At 40.7% G+C, this 14,632-nt stretch overlaps 1 protein-coding gene across 2 annotated transcripts in view; it reads right to left on the bottom strand.

The window, feature by feature from the left end:
* The window catches only part of CERS3 (ceramide synthase 3), a 158,915-nt gene that overhangs the window by 67,555 nt on the left and 76,728 nt on the right, over positions 1–14,632 (bottom strand). The gene's annotated exons all lie outside the window — the stretch shown is intronic.

Below are 14,632 nucleotides of genomic sequence, written 5' to 3'. Positions count from 1 at the left end.
GACTCAAAAAAAAATGGTAATATTACCTTTTATATCATTTTTGGAAAGTCACAAATGTTCCTCTACCTCAGTTTCCTCTCTGCAAAGAGAACTGTATATACTAACCCCACTCACCTTCCTGGGATTGGAGAATACGAGATAATGCATGTGTGCAAGGGTTATTATTGCCTTTTGGACACAGTCTCATTTATTTGGCATCAAAAGCAAATGGGAATTCTACGTGAGTAAATTTTCTGGATAAAACAGACTTTTAAAGAAGCAAAAATTCTATTATTTTACTTCCACTTGCTAAAGTGAATTGAATACTTTATTAATTTCATAAACAGACTCCTGGACACAATATGAACTGCCCTCAATGACCAGGATGCACAGTGCCTTCAGATACAATTGCAGTATGAAGGCTATCTGTTGTCTTCCCAAACTGCAAATATTGCTGTTTAGACATGTTTGTAAGTATATTACTTGAATTATAAAAATAGTTTGTTCATACAAAATTGGAAAAATAAGAAAGTTGCCCATAGAATTACAATTTTAAAAAATACTGCAATTTTGTGCATTACCTTCTAATTTTTCTTACATATATTTAAATTTTATTTTTAAATTAACATATAGTAAAATTGACTATTTGGGGGTGTGCAGTTCTACAAATTACAATAACAGCATAGATTTGTGTAACCACCACCACAGTACAGAGAGAGAGTGGTTCCATCAACCCCCAAACCTTTATAGTCATACCCCCAAGGCCTAGCACTTGGCAACCACTTATCTATTCCCCACCCCTTTAATTTCATCTTGTCAAGAAGGCCATATACATGGAATCATGCAGTGTGTCAGCTTTTGAGATTGCCTTCTTTCACTCAGCACAGAGCCTCTGAGAGTCATGTATGTTGTTGTGGGTATCAATAGCACTATTTTTTTAAACTAGTGAGTGGTATTCCATTGTGTGGGTATACCCATTAGTCACCATTTGCATTTTTTCCAGTTTTTGACAATTGTGGACAGAACTGCTATAAATATTTATGTAATATATATGTTTTTGTGTGCACGTGAGTTTTCATTTTTCAAGGGTAAATACATACAGGTGGGATTACTGGGTATCACACTGCCAAGCATATGCTTAACTTTCCAAGAAACTGAAAACTTGTTTTCCAAAATGGCTATTTTGCATCCCAATCAGCAAAGAATGAGAATGCCAGTTGCTGCTCATCTTCAGCAGCACTTATTATTATTCTGTAGAGACTTTGCCATTGTAGTAAAAGTATCACTTGTGGGATCTTATGTTCAGTTTCATTTAGCTTTAAATCAAAAACAGTTTACACACAATCCCTAGAACCCTATCTCTGACAAACAGCAAGGAGATCTGGACCCACAGGTAGGGACAATGCCCATGGTCAGCTTGAAGCAGTTACAGAAGATGGACCATCAGTCCCTCTGCTACTTATAAGGTTTTAAGAATCCAGACTCCTTGAGGGGGAAATCTTATAGCATGCAGGTAGCTAGATATGAGCAGAGAAATGGGGACAGGGACCAGGTGGCAGGAAATCACACAGCTTGTAAACAGCAGGGATCCATACATAGGCAGACAAAGCAAAGCAGAAATCTTCAGACTGATACGAAATTGGATGATAAGGGTCTGAACAGAAGACAAAGAAAGGTGGGAAAAGGTGGGAATCTCCTGTGTCCAAATGTAACCTTTTGCTCATTATGATCTTATTACAAATAAAATTAGCCTTATAGATAAGAAGTACCCATCATGCACTGACACTTCTGATCTAAGCTAAATAAGGACAAAAATCCCTCCTCCTCTCAGGAAAATGGAGCAGGCATGAAAATTGGGGAAGATGCCCCCCTCAAATTCCTCCTTAGTGAATATCCTGCCCCTTCATTACTATGCCCATCATAACCAGTTTACCAAAGAAATCCAGTGTGGCAGCTCCTCACCTGCCTGCTCACTCTCCCTGAGAGCGTATCCTTACTTAAATAAACCCCCACTTTATGTTTTTCTTTAAAAAAAGTTTACACTGTTTGAACAATTTGGCGTGTTAGGGGAAGCACACTGACTGAATCCGCCCACCCTGGCCAGGCACTATAGTCACCATTCGCATGAGATGTTCTACGACAGGAGGTCCTGGTAAGGAACATGGAACTAATAAGCCACCACAAACCGGAAGAGTTTGGGAAAGGTGAAAAGGAGACATCATGTGCCTGATCACATCCCAGAATCCTCCTCACTGGCATCCATCCTGGCGGAGCGATGTGCGCACCACCAGGAAGGACTCTGAGTCAGGATGATTGGTCAGAGACCACCCAGAAACTAATCCCATCACCATAAAACCTGAGACTGCGAGCCATGGGGCAGAGCAGCCCCCCGGGTTCCCTCAGCCGACTGCTCTCCCCCCGGGGGCCCTTTCCCAACAGAACCTCTTGCTCTGTCAGCACATGGTCTCCTCAGACAATTCGTTTCTGGCTGTTAAACAAGAGCCTGCTTCTGGGCCCTGGAAGGGGTCCCCCTTCCTGCAACAAATGGTGACTCTGGTGGGGACTCTTCTTCACCACAACTGACATACTGACCACTCAGGGTGCTTGGGGACCAGCTTGCCTGCCGATGGACCAGACCCAGCAACTCCAACCAGGACCCTTTTGTCCTTGGTCTCCTCCTGACGCAGACAACTGGCCAGGGTGCCCAGACCAGGTAAGGAACAAGAGACTTTATTGACCTCTCTCACCCTCCCTCTCCTTAACCCTTCCTATCCTACCATTTTTTCTAGTCCCCCAGTCTTAGACCCAGGAGTCTGCTCGAAGGGCCTCATACTGAGCTGAGGATCAGAGGCCAATGACCTCTGCTTGGGAGAGAACTAGAATTCTGATTCTGTTCTGGTCTGTCCTGGTTTCTGGTAGGGCCGATTTCTAGTCCTCCCTTCTCTGGAGGTCCAGAAGTCCCATAACACCTGAGTATCTGCAGGTGGCAAGAGACGTCTATAAGGTCACCCCTTTTGCTCCCCCATCCCGCCTCCTACCCCGTCTTCCTTCAGCCTAGCTTCCTTTCCTCCCTTTGAAATCTTTGAAGACTTGAGATTACTTTCATTCACTCTGTTAGAACTTGGATCTGAAGTTCTGTCTCTATAGGAGGTTTTCTGAGAGAATATAATCTTGCCTTTAAGGGAGTGTCTGATTGGGATGGTTGGGTATGTGTATGTGTTCTGTGTTGTGATTTATGATGGCCATTTGCTTTGTGTGGCTGCCATTTTCTTTAGACCTGATGCTGTTTTGTTAGAGCTTGGTTTTCTCTTCCTTGCCTTGAGATCAGGCTCTCAGGGACACTAATCTAGACCATCTCTAATTCTTAAGACTGAAGGGCAAATGGGAAGAAGCTTTTAAATATGTTATTTATCCCAACTGTTATTTATAAACTAGTGAATTTTATATTGTAATATCTGATTCATGACTAAGTTTAGAAAATGAAGCCAAATCTTGTGTTGTGGTTGTCTGGATATGTGTGTGTCTCAGTATGTGTCTTTGTCTCTGGATAATATTGTTGAGATTAATTTGTAAATGAGCTCTATTTAAATGGCTTAAACAAATGTAAGTGCTTACAAAGCAAACAATTCCAAATTAAGCTAAATGAATTTCAGATTCATGTGAACTAGGAAATATTCAATATTAAATTAATAGTGGTTATATAGACATGTCTTTAGAACCATCAATAACTATAACACTTCTGTTGTACCTAGATTTACTAGAGGTCAAATAAGACTGTATTCTGTCTGTTAAACAAACTTGTTAACAAGAAAAGGAACAAACACAATGTGGAAAAAAACTTTCAGAGAAGTGTTTTTAGTAAGAAAAGTTGTGAGAAATGAAAAAGAAGTGAAATGAGTGAGTTATGCATGATAAGGATTTTCTAAGATTGGATTACAATTAGTTGGGTAAGTAGATTTTGTTAGGAATGACTTAGCCACAGGAAAACTGGTTAGAACCAATGAAGTCCAAGATGGCAGAATCCACTTTCACTAGACTTTGAGCCTTGGTATTTATACCCATTGTGACACATGCAAGCTAAGTGACACACCCACCAGCATTGGCTAAATCTGACTGACTGTTCTAAACCCTTTTGATTTTTTGGGGACAAAATTTCCTAAATCAAATTCTATTGAAGTTCTTTTGACCTCTAGTTAACTTTGGGATGCTTCAGAGGGCCCCTGAAACATCCCAAAGAGAGATATATTAAACTAGTTGTGTTTATTTGGTTGGTTAAATTACAAAGGAATTATTATCAAATGCATAATAAATCCTCTCAGGTTGTATTGTATGATAAATGTTACTAATATAGATATCCTAGAACTTACCTGCGGAGAAGGCAATGGCACCCCACTCCAGTACTCCTGCCTGGAAAATCCCATGGATGGAGGAATCTGGTAGAGTGCAGTCCATGGGGTCGCTGGGAGTTGGACATGACTGAGCAACTCCACTTTCACTTTTCACTTTCATGCATTGGAGAAGGAAATGGCGACCCACTGCAGTATTCTTGCCTGGAGAATCCCGGGGACGGGGGAGCCTGGTGGGCTGCTGTCTATGGGGTCGCACAGAGTAGGACATGACTGAAGCGACTTAGCAGCAGCAGAACTCATATGGAGTTCCTAAAATTCTGTCATGTTCTGGTATTCTAATGGGAAACCTGATGACTTTACAAAGGTTAACAAAAGGACTGAACTGGTGAATATGCTTATAACTTTTATGGTTTCTATCTGAAAAAATTTACAGGTTTGAATCAGTGTTTTCCAGGAGTAGGGGAAATATTCACCTCAAGCTAATTATGACATTAATTTGGTAAAATTATAAACAAATGGAAATTATTATCTTTTCTATCTGACCCCTCCAGAGATGGAAACTCTTAGGTTTCCAATAACTTTACCAGATAAGTTAGGAAGGTTATGTCACTAGCAAGTACAGAAATCTCAAGGAATTTTTGAGACCTTGAAAAGTGAAGACTTCACCCAGATTTGTTAGGCAAAATCTGTGATAAGCCTTTGGCATGACTTTCCTAGCCCTGAAAGATTTTATTTTAAAAGTTCGGTCTGAGACTCTATAAAAGTTGCAGCAAAGCAAAAAGTCTATGATCAATTATGGTTATATAAATCATCAGGTCAGGTTTATTGAGACCAGAACTATTTTGCAAACAAACTAGTCTTAATTTGGTTATATCTGGTAAAAATGAGGGTGATTTTAGGGAGAAAAAGATGTTTCAATAAATGTTAAATCTCAGTTTGTTAATGAAGGTCTGTATCTACTAAGATCCATTTCCTGGATAGTTCTTTGCTGTTAGGGTATATTAATGCAAAATTTACTTGAATTATTAAGAGACACCCTAAGTTTGTTTCTGAAGCTTATCTCAGTAATCTATCTTTGGATGAAGAACAGATGCCTCACAACCTACAACCAGGACTGGAAAAGGACATAATTTAATGGACTGTCTCCAATCTGGATGGAAGGACGTTTTTATCAGGTGCTCTTAACTAGCTCATTCACAGTGAAATTGAAGGTAAACTGACTCTTAGATTAATTTCCACTTCCAAAGGCCCTTACACTGGACTAGTCTATAGAGAGGACAGCTGACCTGATCTCACCATAAAATGACACCCAGAGGAGAAACTGCACTACACCAGGATGAGAAGAAGACAACATCAGAGAGAGACAGTTTGCCCAGGATGTTGCACCTGATTCATACAACCATTTATAATGTTTTCTCAACTTCTTGGACCTTTGCATATAAATCAAAAGCTTTTCTATCCTAGGCCTGATCCTATGCTACTTTTAGAAATCAGTCCAATTGTTGGGATTGTGGCCAATTACCTGTGTCCAGTTCTAGGTTACCTTGGTGAATTTCTTCAAGCCAAGGCTCAAATTGGTTGGCCCTGAGGAAATTTACTTTAAAAGGAAAATTATAATCATGTTCAGGTCACTACTGATACTACTGGATGGGATCTCCTCACCTGGCCAACTAATAATGCCTGCTTTGACCCTGGCCATAAATTTGAGTTTTCTTCTATTACTCAAGCTCAATCAGAGCAATAAGCAAAGTTTCAGCAAAGGAAAAATATCTCCCACAATTACAGGATGGATTTATATAGATAACACCAGGCTATGATAATTTAGGTTTAAAGTCTCCTCTATGCTGGGAACAAATAAGTCATACTAAGGATAATCAATCTAGTAACACTAGGAAACTGGGTTATGTACCTTATAGACAGTGCCAATATATAATTTCCGTGGAAGATAAGGATTTGTATGGAACAGACTAAGTCAGATGACCTGGGATATACTGGGCTGCTTCTAATGGAAGCTCTAGCTTAATTCTTACTTATGACTTTACTAACACTGCTGGCTATGTTATTTGTATTTCACCTTTTTTACAGAATTGCTGTTTCTTACATTACCAAGTGTGTGACTGAGCCTCTGATAATATATAGTTTCATATGAGATTGATGATGATAACAATGTAACTCTAGATATGGGAAGAAGCAATAAGAGGGAATGTTTTCCTGGACCAAGAGGTTAGTAAGACAGGTGGTCCAGAGAATTTTGGATACTGCTTTATGGCCTAGTCCAGTAATAGCACATTGAAAGGCCTGTCAGAGAAATCTCTGCCAGACCTGGGAATTGTCAGCATTCTCAGTACCGTGGGACAAAATGGTCATGAGATGTGCCCCCAAAATCATGGTCAAGCTTATGACCATGAAGGGGCCCTATCAACTGGCACGTGCCATCTACCTCTGCGAAGATTAAATCATAGCCACTGCAGCTGCTGACGTTTAACACCCCTAAAAGGAGTTCAGGGTGGAGATAAAAAAATGAGGCACTCTGTGCTCTGTGAAAAACTGGAAGAACAGTCCTTCAGATAGATATTTTCAGGAAAAGATTTTACGAATCCCAATCCTTGCATTTTCTTATACCTAGAAAAACACTAACATTGTTAATTGTAATATCTGCTTTGGCTATTAAGGAGAATATCACAATTAAAAATCAAAATAGAGTAGCTATGGTTCAGACATCCATGGAAATAAGTAGGTCACAGTATGGGTGTAATTTCAGACTAATTCTCAGAACAATGTCTGTAGGAAGCTAATAACTGCAACCTTACTTTTTATAAAACTAGGCAACTGGCTACCTGGCTACAAGTGTCCCTAAAGTGCCAGGTCCAGACCTGGTTTCATGCTTATTCTTCTGAAAAGAAATGAGATTTATTCTGTCTATTAAAATTCCAGTTGTCACTCCAATTCCTTCTAGTTGAGTCTGTTACACCAAAATGGGAGACCAAGAGATTGAGATTTTAATCATACAAAACTCAGATCTAGGACTTGGAACTCAGAAATACTTCCAGTTCAGTGACTGTTCTCCAAACTGAGGCAGTCCTATGCCCCATTTTGACAGGAAGTTATCAGAGTCATAGTTTCACAATTCCCTGAATTAAAACTAAGCAGAATTCTGTGGGGCTCTAGAGTACAGATCTGTTCTGTGTTCTCCATTTCTTGTCTGTAGGATCTAGGCTTCATTCAGCCTCCTTGACCTTCCCTGAGTCCCAAAAGGCAGATTCAAACAGTTGCTGATTAGGGAAGGGAGGGATACAGAAACAGAGGAGGAGCAATCAAAACGGTGGAACAGCCTTGAGGCAGAGTCCTGGTTCCTACTCAAGAAATATGCATAACAATATCTTTGAGTCCTTCTGCAGAACAGGGCCCCGCCCAAGTGGAGGATGGTAACTTCAGGCTGAACACAAGATTCCTGGAGTACCACTCTGTGTTCACCACCAACCAATCAGAAGAAAGTCACACACCCTGCAGCCCTCACCCCAAATGTTGCCTTCTGTTTCTGGGGCCCAGTGATGACCACCATCCGTTTAGGCCTCCTGTTTGGTCCCTGTCTGTTTCATCTCTGACAGAGGCCAACAGTTTCAGGCTAAATTGCTGTTCCTACAAGGATGAATGCTGGTTTCAGGCAAAGAATACCCTGACTTAGGTTAAGAGAGACTTCTACTCTGCTAGGCAGGGTCTGTGCTCATGCACAGCAGGAAGAAGTTACAGAAGAAAGAGACCTCTGCCCCAGTTCCCAAGAAGTATCTTGAGTATGAAGTCTCAGGGGGGAGTTGTTAGGGGAAGCACACTGACTAAACCTGCCCACCTTGGCCAGGCACCAGAGCCACCATCTGCATGAGTTATTTTATGACAGGAGGTCCTGGTAAAGAACACAGAACTAATAAGCCACCACCAAGCAGAAGAGTTCAGGAAAGGTCAAAAGGAGACACCACATGTCTGACCACCTCCCCGAATCCCCTCTGGCATCCATCTTGGCTGAGTGATGCGTGCACCAGCAGGAAGGATTCTGAGTCAGGATGACTGGCCAAAGACAACCTGGAAACTAACCCCATCATCATGAAACCCGAGGCTGAAAGCCACGTGGCAGAGCAGTCCTCCTGGGTCCCCTCACCTGCTGCTCTCCGCCCACACGCCCCTTCCCAGTAAAGTCTCTTGCTTTGTCAGCACATGTGTCTCCTCGGACAATTCATTTCTGAGTGTTAGACAACAGCCCATTTTCCCCCTTCCTGCAACAGGTGTTTGAACAATTTCCCAAATCAAAGGTTATTTCTTTAGATATGTATGTTCCTAAACATGAGAATACTACTCCAAAGTATACAGTAAAAGTACAGAAGTTCAAGGTTATATTAAAAGCTAATAAGACTTTGCCATATTATTTTCCAAAATCATAAGCAATTTATGAAAGAAGAGTTTTATTAAACACTCCAGCCAGCACCAATTGGCTTTAAAATTTGCTAATTTAAAAAATAAAACAATTTCAGCTTGCATTATTTGCAACCTTTGACAGTTCCCTTAGTAGTTCTATTTCCTTTTTTTGTGAGTTGTTAATTCAAGACTTTTATTCAAAAAGCAATGATATGAACTCTGAACTCAATATAATAGTCATTTATCCATTTTACTTACATAATTTTTTTTAGAAACTTAGGAATTACAGAAAATATGAAGAGGTTAAAGTAAAAATCACTTAAAATCTCACAACTCACAGGTAACTCAGTACATGCTATGTCTGGTAAACATAATTCAAAACATCTTTCTTAAAAACACATTTTTATAAAGTATTTTCCCCTTCCCTGTTACCATATGATCTTATATAATAGGAGCACACTATGCTTGTGAGTTTGTACCCTGCTTTTGGGCTTCCCTGATGGCTCAGGGGTAAAGAATCTGCCTGCCAATGCAGGAGGCAGAGTTTTGATCTCTAAGTTGGGAAGATCCCCTGGAGAAGGAAATGGCAATCCACTCCAGTATTCTTGCTGGGAAATCCTATGGACTGAGGAGCATGGTGGGCTACAGTCCATAGGGTCACAAAAAGAGTTGGACATGACTTAGCAACCAAACATGTTACAGAGAGCTTTCCATGCCAATGAACATATTTATAAATTAGGGATCAGCAAACATTTTTTAATAGGGAAAAATAATAAATATTTCAGGCCTCTGGGCCATTTGGTCTCTGTTGCAACTGCTCAAGTGACCAGTGCAGTGTGAAACTAGCTATAAACAATGTATCAATTAATAGGTGTGGCTGTGTGCCAATAAAACTTTACTAGCAAAATAGTTCACTGAACTGGATTTTGCCTACAAATTGCCAGCCCCTACTATATACCATTCTATGTAACAACTGCACAGAAATCCATTTATAGATATCATAATTTATTTAGCTAATCTCTTATTGACAGACATTTGTTTCCAAATTTTCACTACATTATGAAGAACACTGTGAGAATGTTACTTGTGAAGACATTTTGATTAAATTGTTCACTTCCTCCCAAGTTACTAAAATTCTGAATCAAAGAGTATATTCATTTTATATTTTGGAGTGTATTGCTAAATGCTTTCCATCAAGACTGCACCAATTTATATTCTTAGACCCAGTATATGAGAGTGTCTGCTTCCTGGGATCTTGATCAACATTGTAGCCTGACAGCCTTTACCTAAAACAACATTATACTGCTTATATATTTACATATTTATTTCTTGTGAAATGAAGATATATATGAGTTTTTTAAAATTATTATTATTATTTGTACTTTGTGAACTGCTTCTCTGTGGTATCTGTTCAATTTTGGGGGGGGGGGGATGTTTACTTTTTCTGCTGACTCCTAAATGCTCTTTATATATTAAGGATAATGCATTACTTTTTAATCATGTTAAATAATATCACATGGTCTGATTTTTACAACTTTGTTTATAATTTTCTTGACAAATAAATTTTAAAACACTTCTGTAACCAATATTATCAATTATGCTTTAAAATGTTTTTCTCACCCCTAACATTATAAAATATGTCCTCAATATTTTCTTAAAATCCTGACTCTATGTAAGCTGAGTCACTTCTTTGTGTATATTCTAAACTGTAAAATGGAAGCAATGAGTACCTACCTTATTCATTCAATAAATATTTATTAAGCACCAAAATGATACCAGACACTTTGTGGGAGCCAGAATGAATAAAGCAGACTGAAATTCCTGACCTAGTAGGGCTTACATTTTGGTGCCTGCATCCACAGGGATTAAGGGAAATAATATAAATAAAGCCTCTTTGCTATTACGATTTGCTGGGTCTTTAAGCAACTGTGTGCCTTATTCTGTACTCTCTCAGTCTAGAATGCACTTCCTTTTTTCATCTGAAATGCTCACCTGTCAAAGCATGGACTTATCTACAAAAAAATCTCTCCTGATCACCTCTTATAACTTTCTTCAGGGCTCCTCTGCTACGAGCTTCTTTAGAGCATTGGGCTGATTCACTCTGCCTTACAGTGAAAGCTCTTATATGAGCTGACTCCTCATTAGCCAGCAAGCTTTCCACAGGCAGTGGCCATGACGCCTTCATGTCACATGTATTCTCCCATCACCTACTCCAGGACCTGGTCCCATACAAGGCCCCCTAATGGGAATTTGTCAATGTCAAAATTAACAAAGAAATCTACTCAAAAATACCTCCTTTATACATCCTATCAAGAATGTAAACAACTACCTAAACATACAATTAAACTAACTGTGGTCCATGCAAAGAAAAAAAGAAAAGAATAAAGGAGAATATTCCAGGGTTTTGACTGAAGGGAGATTTCCCTCTTCTCTCTATAGCTGAAGGGGAGACAGAGTTGGAGAGAGTGACATGTACAAAGCTCTCAGGTGGAGGCATTATGGAAAATTCAAGGGCTAAAAAGAAGACCGGTATGGCAAGGTGGGTGGGGGCAGGGGGTGGGATGGGGAGGAGGAGGGGTGACGTGGGTTGGGTGTGTAAGATGAAGCTGGATTGGTGAATGCAGTCATCTCCCACTGGCCTAGAAAGCCAAGGTCAGAGGTGTGGCCTTCCCTGTAAGAGCTTTGGGAAGCTCTGCAGGTTTTAGGAAGGAGAGTAATAAAGGCCCTTATACTCAAAGCTATGGCTTTTCCAATAGTTATGTATGGATGTGAGAACTGGATCATAAGGAAGGCTGAGCACTGAAGAATTGCTGCTTTCGAATTGTGGTGCTGGAGAAGACTCTTGAGAGTTCCTTGGACTGCAAGGAGATCAAACAAGCCAATCCTGAAGATCAACCTGAATATCCATTGGAAGGACTGATGCTGAAGCTGAAGTTCCAATACTTTGACCACCTGATACAAAAAGCTGACTCATTGGAAAGGACACTGATGCTGGGAAAGACTGAAGGCAAAAGGAGAAGGAGGTGGCAGAGGATGAGATGTTCAGATAGTACCACCGACTCAGTGGACAGGAATTTGAGCAAACTCCGGGAGATAGTGAAGGATAGGGAAGCCTGTTGTGTTGTATGCAGTCCATGGGGTCTCAGAGAGTCAGACACGACTTAGCGATTGAACAACAAAAACAATACTTGGCCTAGCATCATCAGAGCTGGGCTCCGGGACTGAGGCTGCTATTTTTTGCCTGGCAAACTATACAATCTCCTGTTCCTTGGGTAGAACTAACCCCACCTCTCTGACTGAGAGGCTCCAGAGAAACACAGAGTAAGCTTTGCAAACTTAAGAGTTCTAGAAATGGAAGAGTCTGCCATTTAATGCAAACAGCTCCAGAGAAGCCACTGCAGAGAGGAGAGGTCAGTCAATGGCAGGGGCGCTGGAGCCTGCTACATTTGGACCATGGTTTCCTTGTAGATGTTTCATCTACAACAAGTTGCTGGCTTCTCTGGGCTTCAGTTTCTTCTGTAATAAAACAGAACTCACCTCATCAGGTTGTCATGAGGATTAAATGAGTTGACAAATGGGAAGAGCTTAGCATACAGTGAGCACTCAAAAATGGTAGTTATAACATTATTATGACCACCGCTATGATGAGATGACTTTCCACCACCACCCTCTTTCCAACTGCAAAGGGCTAGTTAATAACACATGGAGGGCAACACAGTGTTTGGGTCCAGTCTATAGATTCCAGTTTGATTGGTCTGAATTAGAACCTGGCCATGAATATTTTTTTAAGGCTCCACAGGTTTACATAGTCAGCAGGTAACAAGCTGAACTGAAACAAAAAGTGGAAATCATGGGAGATCTTTTGGGGTGAGATCCAGAATGATACCTAAAGGATAGTCCAATCTCTCAGCCTTAACTCTTCTCATCCTTTACCAAAAGAATAGGAAGGAAAAAAACAAAACATATCTGCCTGTCTAAATTTTGTGTGGCCCAAACACATGTGTATCAAGTATGTGTCCTGAACACACATGTATCAGGTATGCAGACATCTGTGAACACAGAAACACTTGCACATTTACCTTGTGGGGCCTATGGAATCTCCCCTTTCGCAGAGAATACTCCTCAGTTCTGCTCTGTACACTAGTCTTTAACCTGTCCAAATGGACACACTACCATGGTGCCTATGGATGGCAAACCTTGGCCTTTTCTCTGTTTTGGGTTTTGTTACCCATCTTTACTCTTTCAATTGCTAAAGTTTACATGGTTTGAAAAAATCACATTGTTGGTATAAATAGTTGGTTTTGTTGGGCTGGATAAGGCAACCACCAAAAATTGTTTTTTTCTAATAAAAATTAAAGGTCTTTTTTTCTTGCTAATTGTGGGTGTAAGTATTAAGCCTTTACAGGATAACAAATATTGGTTCTATAGGTGTTTAATTGCCTATCTTACATTTTAGAGACAGCTTATATTTCAAAATGACCAAATAGCTGAAGAAAACTTTCTAAAACTTAGGCAAGGCAGCCATGTCTATCTTATCAAATTAAGTAACTTAGTTGGAAACATACTTGTTTTGTGTTTCAAATGTCCTGTTTCTAGTCTTGATCCTTTCATAACTAGCTGTGCAATCCTAGAACTATCTTAACTTCTCACGTGAAAAATAAACCAAGTTGCAATTCTTCGACAATGTCTATGACGTGAAAGGCAAGAAGTACCTAGCACAAGAAGGACTATTTCAGGCAGATGACACCTGAATGCAAAATGTGATCCTGGCCAAATCTGGTAGATTGCTACCTTTCTTAAAATTGATGGAAGATTCTGTAGAAGAATGTCCTTGTCCTTAGGAAACACACATTGAACTATTTAGGATTAAAAGGGCATGATGATTTCAACTTTAAATGGTTCAGAAAAAAATGTGTGTGTATATATATATACACATATACACACACACGTGAGCGTGTATGTGTGTGTGTGTATTGAGAGAGAAAAAGAAATAAATACAGCAAACCAGGGAAATGTTAATTGGTAAATCTGGGTAAAAGGAACAGGTACGAGTTCTCTGTAATATACTTGAAATTATTCTGCAAGCTTGAAGTGATTTCCATACAAACAAACAAATAAAGGGGTTGCACTAAATAATGAATAAAGCCCCTCATTCTAAAGTTCTATGGACTGTGGTAGTTGTCTTTCATAAGTTTACAAACAGCAGCAGAAGTGCCAAGCCGGTGGGGTGTGGGAGAAGCTCCCCCACCTCCGCCCGCAACCCCCCCCACCCCCCCGCCTGCCGCCCCATTCCCCCCCACCGCCCCCCGACTCCCGCCCGCGAGGGAGACTCTGAGCAAACACTTGCCGGTGACTTGTGCTGTCTCCTCCAGAAGCCGTGTGACTGGAAAGTCTAGTTCTGAGATAGGCATCTGCAGGGCAATCCCAGGGAGCAGCCCCAGCTACAACAGAGCCCTCTGGCCTGGCGCAGTCCCTCGTCTCCTCTGGTGACTGAGGGAAGGACACTGACACTCCAAGCGGGCGTGGAAGCTGACTGGGACACTGGCAGACCCTGGCTTGCCCCTGACTGACTGTTTAGAACTGAGGCCTCAGGCATTAAAAGGAAAGAAAAAGATTATCTTGTCCTCACTCTAGTCTCCCTCTGATGGACATCACCTGAGAGCACTGCTAGAGGCTTTTGGCTCTGTTGTGTTTTGTTAAAACTGTCCTCTCTCTTTAACAGCCATTTCAAGGGTTTATACTGTCTTATCGCCCACAAAATTCTTTTTCATATGAGGCTTCTCAGGGTACCATTTTTTGATACCAGTGAGACCTGGATCATCAAAAGATGAAGCCCAAGGTCCCGTGAACCAGTGGTGGCGAAATAAAGTTACCACTAGCATACGTATCCTTGGAGG

The sequence above is a fragment of the Cervus canadensis genome, chromosome 17 (genome assembly GCF_019320065.1).
Source record: "Cervus canadensis isolate Bull #8, Minnesota chromosome 17, ASM1932006v1, whole genome shotgun sequence".
Taxonomy (NCBI): domain Eukaryota; kingdom Metazoa; phylum Chordata; class Mammalia; order Artiodactyla; family Cervidae; genus Cervus; species Cervus canadensis.
This window is presented reverse-complemented; position numbering and strand designations above follow the sequence as displayed.